The following is a 10,241-nucleotide window of genomic DNA, read 5'->3' as shown; positions in this document are numbered from 1 at the left end:
ACATAACTTTTCAAAATACTGTTTTCTTTTCCTTGGGGTATATACTCAGAAATGTAATTCCTGGATTGTGTGGTAGATCTATTTATAATATTTTGAGGAAACTTCATACTGTTTTCATAGTGATTAGACCAGTTTACATTCACAGCAACAGTGTATAGGGGTTTCCATATCATCAAAACCTCACCAGCACCTATTATCTCATTCTGATGATAGCTGTTCTGATAGGTGTGAGGTGATCTTACTGTGGTTTTGATTTGCATTTCCCTGATGGGTAGTGATGCTGACCATCTTTTAATGTGCCCGTTGGCCATTTTGATGTCCTTTTACCTCAGAATGTTTTAATGACCTATCTTTTTATTCATACTTCAGTAAGTACTTCTAAAAATGACTACAATACTAAAAGCATAAAAATTAACAATATATTTTAAATATTTAGTGTGCAAATTTCTTTGTTTCATAATTTTATTTTTAATTTTGAAGAGTAATGAATTAAAAAGATACATTTTGAGAGCATACTCTACAATACTTTGGTTGAATGTAGGGAAAAAGAGAAAAGAAGAGTTTAAAGACAAAACTCAATTTTCTGGGTGAGTGGAGGTGTTGTTACAATGAAATAAAGAATGTAGAGGTGGTTAGAGTGAAAAAGGATCACACATGTGGAAATGCTAAAATGCAAATGACAAGTTGACATTCGGACGAATGAATCTTGAACTCGAAAAGGGGACATGGCTTAGAGACAAGTTTGGGAATAGATGTAGCATATATAATACTTAAAGCTGTGAAAATAAGAGACAAATCAAGGTGGGACTATAAAATAAAAAAATAGGAATGCTCAGAATGAGACTGGCTAATGGTAACTTCCTTAAGGAGAATGAAGAGAAGGGATCAGATATACTAGAAGAATTGAGGGTGTAGTACAGAAGAAACCCAGAATGAGAGGCTTCAAGAAAGCAGGAAGGGGTCAACAGTTTTGGATACCACTGAGTGGTTTTAAGCAACAAGGATAAAAAACAAACAAACAAACAAAAAACCCAAAACAAAACAAAAAAAAACCCCAAAACAAAAAACAAAAAAAAAAACAAAACAACAACAACAACAAAAGAATAAATGGGATGTGGCCATACTGGGTTCTTTCTCTTTCCAAAGTGATAGAAATGAATGATGAACTCCCCGGGTCAAAAGTCCACACTTGCTGGAATATTTGTTCAGAAATGAGAAATGTTATATATATTTTCATACATGGATTGTGACTCTTTAAGAAAATTATTAAACATTATTTTAATAAAAAAACAAACCAAAAACCAAAAACCAAAAAACCTCAACCAGTTTGAGACCCTGCTCCTCCATTTCCATGCTTTCTGCTGCTGAGAGAGTCACCTAACATGAGTCTCAATTTCATCTCCTATGAAATGTCTGTGGTTACAAAAGGTGGCGTTGAATGGTGGGGAAGGAAGGGCTGTGGTTTAGGAAGTGCCATGCATTTCCTCCAGCACTGTAAGATGGTTCAGTGTGGAGGCGAGTGTGCAACAGATGATCGCCTACCAACTCCGATCTGTGAGGGGTGAAGGTATGTATAATAGTTAACCTCATATGACAGAGGAAAGGATTTTCTGAATCACTCTGTAGACTACCAAGCACTAGGTAAATAGAAGGTGTTAATTCTGTTTACTGTGACTATAAATGTGAAAGAGCATTTTTATTGTATGGTTGTGGTAGCAGTGCTGTAAGGAAAACATGACCATCATGAGAAATCCAGGTAGACGAAATGCAAGACAGCATTGTCAAGGCTGACCCTGAATGTTGGTGTATCTGCACTCTAGCAGTTTAGAGGTCCCTGAAGCTTTGAGATTTGCTTGCCTCCAGTGTAATTAAGTGATAGCCACTAAGAAATTTTGTCTCATCCTCAAACTGCAGAGCTATCTGGAAATTACATGTAATCTGAGATCCCTGTTTTGGTGGTCAAGTCAGGACCCTCTACACCTGTCTTCTTAGCATGATTCTCAAAACCCTTCCCTCCTTGCCCCCATCGCTTAATGCTGTCGAGGGGAGATAAAGGAAAGAGGAGAAGGATCCACATTCTCCAGGCTCTTGCCATGGAGATGGTGCCGAGGCCCCAGCCTCTTGTTAAAGTCTCCTGCCGAGAGAAAACACCGGGTCTCAAGAAGTAATCCCATGCATTAAGAAAGCAACTCCAAAGGACCTCTAGATCAAGAACTCAGTCAGATGTGCTTCTCAAGTGCAAGAACTTGACTCTGGGTCATCCCAGAGAACCTCACATGCAGTGCAAATGCACAATGGATGCTGTTAAAATGGAAAAAGGACAGACTTAGCCATTTAGGTCATGTGCATTCATGGGAGGCCAGGCCAGTTTTTGCCACTGGTTTACAGTGTCAGCTCAAACAGATGATTTTGTGGATGCTGTCAATCACCTTGTCCCCCAAATTACTGCCTTTTTTGAGATGATTACAATTCTGTCTTTGGAATTCTACTCTTTAATAAGCCATGTTCTCTGACAAAATCCACATGTGTCCAGGAGACCAAAATTGCTTCATCAGATTCTTCTATCTTATTGAATTTGAATTCTTTGGATCTTCCTGAGAGCTGAGTTTAAGTAGGGATATTGACAAGAGAAAAAGTGCGAGTGATGGACAGAGGGACAAATGGTAGCTACCAAAAATCTAATTTTACATAACTTACACTTGTGCCTACAGCTGGTCTTAATTGATACCTTGACAAAGCAAGTATCCAAATAGAATGTTTATTCCCTCTCATTCTTCTTCTTTTTTTTTTTCTTCATTCTTTTCCTTGTACTTCAACGTGAATACATAGAGTGAGTCAAATACCATATACACTGGCAGTCACATATGTTTAATATGGTTATACCTAAATGCATAAAGAGGATGCAAGAATATTTTTTGGTCTCACACTCCCAACTCCATGTGACCGAATGATAAGCACACTAACATGAGCAAACATGAAGCTCCAGAACTTCAGGTGGGTGACATACTCAATTAACAACATCCAGGCAAACAAAGAAACATAAGCACTCCGGTATCAGGCATTAATGAATGTAATTTCTGGTTTCAGAGATTTTCATATTTTATTTTATAACACTGGATCAACATCCATTCACTTAGTAGGGTCTAGGTGAAGGATAGACAAAGAAGGCATCAATATACTATCTTTTTCATTTGCTCAATGTGCCCGCCAAATTAGATAGTATTTCTGAGCTTGGTCTGCCCTCTAGTGGCAACATGTAATAATGAGCACATTTGAAATCCACTTAAAAGCTTTGCTGTGGGAATCCTGCTATCATTTTTTCTTAAAACTGGAAGAAACTTTAGAGATGATCAACTTGGCAAACTTTACACCTGCTATCCCATTCTTACAGATGAGACTAAGATCCAGAAATTTTGGGTGATGTGATCAAGTTTGAAGAGCTAATTGATGATAGAGTCACTAATAATAGAATCCAGGGTTTTGATTTCCAAGCTATTATGGCAATGTGATCAGAGAAAAACACATATGCAAATAGGTAAGAGTGTTGCTAAGGATAAGCTTAGATATGTAAATGTAATGGCTTTCACAATACTATGAGTCAAAAGCAACAAAACAATTTCTGCCCAATATCTAAGTATTTTAGTTCAACGTATATGGAGTAATCTGAGTCAAAATGACTGCTTCATTTTAGCTACTTAAATGGTGAATGTCTTTGATATTTTAAATTTTGAATCAGCTATTTAGAACCATCATGGCAATAATCAGCAAACAGAGGTAATTCTAATGATTTAATCAGAACAACATTCAGTCATCCAATTCAATATTCAGCCCCAGATCTTGGGATAAGATATAAGTCCTTGTACTTAATTCCCAAATCTTTGATTCAATTGCATGTGGTGTAAAGTGATGAAAAGCAGGCCTCAAGTTTTAGCAGACCTGGGTTAGAATTCTGGTTCATCAGTGTATTAATTTATATTGCTGCTCTAATGTACTTCTACAAACTGAGTAGGTTAAAGCAGACAAATTGAATCCGTGTACAGATCTGTGTTACATCTCTGGAGGTTACAATTCCAAAATGAGTCTTAGAGGGCAACAAGATGTCAGCAGAGCTCGTTCCTTCTACTGGCTCCAGGAGAGAATCCATTTCTTGCCTCGTCTATTTCTAGACGTTGCTAGCATTCTTTGGCTCCTGACTATATCACTCCAGTCTCTGCTTCCAGGGTCATATCAACTTTCCTTCTTCTGTAATCAGATTTCTTTTTTTAAGGTTACATGTAATTGCTTCTAGACAGCTCAATAATTTAGGATAATCTGGGGCGCCTGGGTGGCTCAGTGGGTTAAGCTGCTGCCTTCGGCTCAGGTCATGATCTCGGGGTCCCGGGATCGAGTCCCGCATCGGGCTCTCTGCTCGGCAGGGAGCCTGCTTCCTCCTCTCTCTCTCTCTCTGCCTTTCTGCCTACTTGTGATCTCTGTCTGTCAAATAAATAAATAAAACCTTTAAAAAAATAATTTAGGATAATCTTCCCATCTTGAGATTCTTAGTTTAATCATACTTACAATATCCCTTTTGCCCAATATTCACAGGTTCTTAGCGTTAGGAATAGACATCTTTTGGGGCCATGATTTGGACAGCCACAGTCTCTTACCAGCTGTGTGAGCCGGGTCTAATCACCTTAACCTCCCACATAGAATTAGTTGTGGGGATTAGAATACAAGATAGATAAAAGGTATCTAGCAAGCTACATGATATTCAATAGATGCTCAATTATGTTTCCTGCCTGTTCCTCAGTTTTGTGGATAGATAAAAGTTCTAGCTGAGCACTGTGCACATAAGAAAGGTGATTTACATTAAGTGTAGTGCCAGATGTGGTTTCTGGGAATGGAATTACCATGTGGTGAGTGAACCAGCTAGCAAAAATCCCTGAAATGTCGTGTATCTCAGTCTAGTGTTTCCCAAGCTATGGACTCCTCTCTCCAGCCTCCCAAATAACTCATCTTACATTCTGATTTTGGAGACTTGGTTACTTCCTTTATCCCATTTCCCATCTCTTAGTTTGCATGTATAAAAAATTCACTGGTGGTAATCAAATTAATTTTCTTTAAAATAATTATATCCTCTGGCAATCAGTTACATAAGTCTGCCAGATGGCACATAAAGTGTGTGCTAAATGGAATGAGCATTATATTAAAGTTTACCCTGTTGTACTGTTTCTTCTCTGCCAAGGGCTTGGTCTACCTGGGAGAGAGAATTTAAAATTGTACCATTGCAATTTGCCTATGTATGCTTTGCTTTCCTCTTTTTATCATTCTTCTTCAACACGGACTTAGAGAGGATGGAAAATGTAGAACGCAGTTTCTTTGACTCAAGATGATTCCTTGACTATCATTCTGGAGGCCTTACTCTTGAAATCTCTCTGGGTGATGCCAGGAATACAGGCTGTGACCTGGCTGTTAGAAAGATGAATGGGGTTTTCAGAAGTAGTCTTCTCAAGCACCACGAAGCTCACAATTTTTAAGTTTCATACCCTTCAAATGGGCTAACACTGTGGTTTTTTGATGGTAATATCTATCATTATGTAGGCTATTGCATGTATGGTTCCAGATATTTTGGTGACCTATCAGCTCCCTGAGGGCATTTCTCCATGGAAGAAACTAATATCTAGGGGGAAAAATGAGGGAAGAAAGGCTGACATGCATTGCTCCTTAAAAATTTTTCCCTCTGGGGGCACCTGGGTGGCTCAGTGGGTTAAGCCTCTGCTTCGGCTCAGGTCATGGTCCCAGGGTCTTGGGATCAAGCCCCGCATCAGGCTCTCTGCTCAGCAGGGAGCCTGCTTCCTTCTCTCTCTGCCTGCCTCTCTGCCTACTAGTGATCACTGTCTGTCAAATAAATAAATAAAATCTTAAAAAATTTTTTTTCCCCCTCTGAATCAAACCATTATTTCTTATCCTAAACTACTCTGGACATTGTTTCATGTGACTGCTTTTATTTACCCTGATGATGGGCCTCTCTTTTTTCAGAGGGTTGCAAGATTTGCATTAAAAATTTCTTCCAGTGGCTCTGTGCCCAGCTGGTTGCATGACTATAGCCAAGTTGTTGAAAGTACCTCAGTCCTACACGTAGAATGAGAGATCTGGAACTAGGGGATCTGAGAAAATATGTTTGCTCAAATATTCTGGGATTCTATGTTTTAATGATTTTGTCAGTGGCAAAGGTAACTTCATGCTGGAAAAAAGAAAATCCTAATAAATACGGGGAAGGAGTAAGGGTTGGACAGGCAGGTGAAATGACCTGGAGAGAAAGGAGAGAAGGGGACAGAACAGTTCCTAGAGTCTCTACTGGAGATTCTGGCCCGGAACTAAGTTCCTAGGGCCATATCACCTGTCTTTCCCTTGTTGTGCTTTGTATTTCAGATTTATAACATCACCCTTAAGATTTTTCTCAGCTCAAAATTCTTTTTGAATTCTTTGATTCCCTATTACTACATTTCTGTTTGACTTTTCGGCAAGTTAGATCCAAGAGTCTACTCAGAGCCACACTTATTTGTTAGCGACGGCTTCTGTCTCTTCTGTCATTTCCTGGTGCTTTATGTTTTGTGTGCTTCTGTGCAGCAGAAATTCCTGCCAAGATCAAAATATTCTCAAGATAGAGTTTTAAATAGTAAATACTGGAAACCTAAGACCAATTTTATCAGTCATTGCTAAATCAGCATGTTCAGAATATGTAATTCTAGCCCTGGGCAGAACGTGTTGGTTTTCCATAGCTATATGGAAAGCCTGCCCAATGAAAAATAGGAGTGTTTTTCAGCCACAAAAGCCTGAACAGACAGATCTGCAATTATAGATCGGGGAAAAGCCTGCACAGATTACGTATTACAGGGAAGCCAGACTTGTAGTTGACTGTTCATCCACTGGGTGGAGGTAGAGGAGCACAGAAAATAAACATCTTGGGCTTTTAATTAAGTTTACTGTGTAGAAGCTGAAGGGGAAGCTGATCAGTCATTAGGTAAGACCCACAGGAAAAATTTATGGAGATCATACCTTCAAACACTAGTGGAAAACACTGGCTTGAGGCATAAAGCTGTTTGTAAGACCTTTGATTTTATGTGAAAATGCCATTCCTCTATCATCATCAAATAGCAGTCCCTACCTTTGCCTGATTTTGGCATCTTTTTTAGCTTTTTTACAGCTGGATCTACTAATGGGCTTCACATTCAGCCCATTCCAGCCCCAGGTCCTGAGGAAGTCCTTCCGGGAGCAGGAAGGATAGCAGTCGCATCTGTGCAGGTGCTTTTGATCAGCAGAGTTGAGGTCATATATTTGAAAGGGTTGGTGGGGGGGGGGGGTCCAGCTTCTCAGGTGGAATAAATTGCTGCCTTTCCCCATGATTCCTATGGTGAAGAACTCATCAGGTAGGAAAAGGATTTAGTTGCTGGTTCAGGCAACAAATCCTGATACTGGAATATGGACCAAGACTAACTTTAGGTGGTCAACCATAACTGGTAAGACCCTTAAGCGCTAACTAGTCCGTCTCAAATTTTTCCTTTCTTCCTTTTTTCCCCTCCTTCCTTCTCCCCCCTCCCCTTATCTTTCTCTCTATCTCTAATCTTCCTTCTCTCCTCTCTCTTCTCCTCTCCCCCTTTCCCCTTTCTTCCATTCTCTTTTATTTCTCTTCTTCTTTTTTTTTTTCTTTAAAGATTTTATTTATTTATTTGACAGACAGAGATCACGAGTAGGCAGAGAGGCAGGCAGAGAGAGAGACAGGAAGCAGGCTCCCTGCAGAGCAGAAAGCCCAATGTGGGGCTTGATCCCAAGATCCTGGATCATGACCTGAACTGAAGGCAGTGGCTTTAACCCATTAAGCCACCCAGAACGCCTTTTTTTCTTTTCTTTACTGTTCTGAAGATCCTAAATCTGGAACTCAAAGGGTACTCTTCCAGCAATGGATTCTCTAACTCCGTTCTCTTTTTTATTTTACCTCACCTATGATTCTACTTGGTCCTTGTGTGGGGCTCGAGCTGGTGACGGAAGTCTTGGGAAGACCTCCCACCCCCACGCCACTTCAAACCCCTCAGATTGTTTTTCAGAGTCCATAGTCTCTCCATGTGTGTTTTAATATATTAAAATGTATTTAGTTACATTGCCATTGAGCATAATTGCTCCAAGAAGATTTATCATGTTTATCCTATGCCTCTGAGTCCTTTTGGCCAAATCAACAGTTACCCTCACATCTGCATTTCCCAGTTAAGCTTAGGGAGGAGCAGTGGTAAAGATGGTAGGCTTTGGGGTTGGACTGATCTGGGTTTACTGCAGCTACTCCAGCTTACTAGTGTGTATGTATAGGCACAACCAGACCTTCCCCCAACCTCATTTTCCTATACGTAAATTGGCATCATTGTGCCCACATAAGATTAGTGTGAGGATTAAATAATAGAATGTGCACAAAAGGGTAAAACACGTATCGAGCACTTGGTGTAGTACCAGGTACACGGTAAACACACTTAATATACATTCTCTATCATTATTATGAACAAGCCATTAGGTACCACACTGAACCATCCATTTGTCCTCATTGACCTCATGTGAAGTTGGTCTGGTCTTTTCGATAACACCAAGTTAAAATATGGCTGCTTCTAATGAGATAGCAACCTAGAACATATCATAATTGCTGTAATATTATCCTGTGTTTGTGTCTCCTTTGGTAAGGCAACCTACATGAAAAAAACTTTGTCAGTTTAGGGGAAAGGGTTGCGGGTGGGATGAGGACAGGGTATATTTTTTACTCCCATACCTTAACTATTTGGGTCAGAAATGACTGGGCGATTTGGTAGTTGGCCACTAAGCTTTTTTTTTTTTTTTTTTTAAAGATTTTATGTATTTATTTGACAGAGATCACAAGCAGGCAGAGAGGTGGGCAGAAAGAGAGAGAGGAGGAAGCAGTCTCCCCACGGAGCAGAGAGCCCGATGCGGGACTCGATCCCAGGACCCCAGGATCATGACCTGAGCAGAAGGCAGAGGACTAACCCACTGAGCCACCCAGGTGTCCCTAGCTTTTAAGGAACCTGGCCATTTTGAGGAAGGCAGAAGAGTCATAGTTGGCTCTGGCTGTAGGACTAATTTTTTATTTTTATTTATTTTATTTTTTTAATTTAAATTCAATTAATTAACATATAATGTATTATTAGTTACAGAGATAGGGGTCAGTGATTCATCAGTCTTATATAATATCCAGTGATTACATCACATGCCCTCCCCAATGTCCATCACTAATTCCCCATTCCCCCGAGACCCACCCCTCCAGCAACCCTTGGTTTGTTTCCTGTGGTTAAGAGTCTCTTGCAGTTTGTCTCCCTCTCTGATTTCATTGTTTTATTTTTCCCTCCCTTCTGCCATGAACCTCTGTTTTGTTTCTTAAATTCCACATATGAGTGAGATCATATGGTAATTGTCTTTCTCTGATTGACTTATTTTGCTTAGCATAATACCCTCTAGTTCCATCCACGACATTGCACATGGCAAGATTTCATTTTTGATGGCTGAGTAGTATTCCATTATATATAGATGAACCACGTCTATATCTGTTCATCTGTCAATGGACATCTGGGCTCTTTCCATAATTTGGTTATTGTAGACATTGTTGCTATAAACACTGGGGGGCAGATGCGCCTTTCTTCCTTTCACTCCATTTGTACCTTTGGGGTAAATCCATAGTAGTGCAATTGCTGGGTGGTAGGGTAGCTCTATTTTCAACTTTTTGGGGAACCTCCATGCTGTTTTCCAGAGTGGCTGCACCAGCTGGTAACTCGTTTTTTAAATTTGGTTTCTGATCTCCTGCAATGACTGCATTCCCTTTATTATTCTTTACTCTCAAACAAGGTAGAGGTGGAAGTCCTTTAGGATTCAGGGACTTGCTGATTCTTCATGCTGTTTGGCTTAAGAGATTTTGGAAGAGCTTCTGAGAAGTGGTCCTTTTCTTGTTTTATTTTAAAGATTTTATTTATTTATTTGACAGACAGAGATCACAAGTAGGCAGAGAGGCAGGGGGGAAGCAGGCTCCCTGGTGAGCAGAGAGCCTGATATGGGGCTTGATCCCAGGACCCTGAAATCATGACCTGAGCCAAAGGCAGAGGCCTTACCCACTGAGCCACCCAGGAGCCCCAGAAGTGGTCATTTTTAAATGGTCTCTTGAATGGAACTTAATAATATAGTGAAACTAGGGGAATGTGTTTTCGTTCTGACCTGAT

At 40.0% G+C, this 10,241-nt stretch overlaps 1 protein-coding gene across 1 annotated transcript in view; it reads left to right on the top strand.

Moving 5' to 3' along the window:
• The first annotated feature begins 1,329 nt into the window (after window positions 1-1,329).
• ZPLD1 (zona pellucida like domain containing 1) overlaps window positions 1,330-10,241 on the top strand; it is a 237,172-nt gene continuing 228,260 nt past the window's right edge. Inside the window, exon 1 of the mRNA XM_032350228.1 lies at window positions 1,330-1,567. The gene's annotated coding sequence lies outside the window, so the exon portion shown is untranslated. The remainder of the gene's footprint in view (window positions 1,568-10,241) is intronic.

This window comes from Mustela erminea, chromosome 1, assembly GCF_009829155.1.
Source record: "Mustela erminea isolate mMusErm1 chromosome 1, mMusErm1.Pri, whole genome shotgun sequence".
NCBI classification, from domain to species: Eukaryota; Metazoa; Chordata; class Mammalia; order Carnivora; family Mustelidae; genus Mustela; species Mustela erminea.
This window is presented reverse-complemented; position numbering and strand designations above follow the sequence as displayed.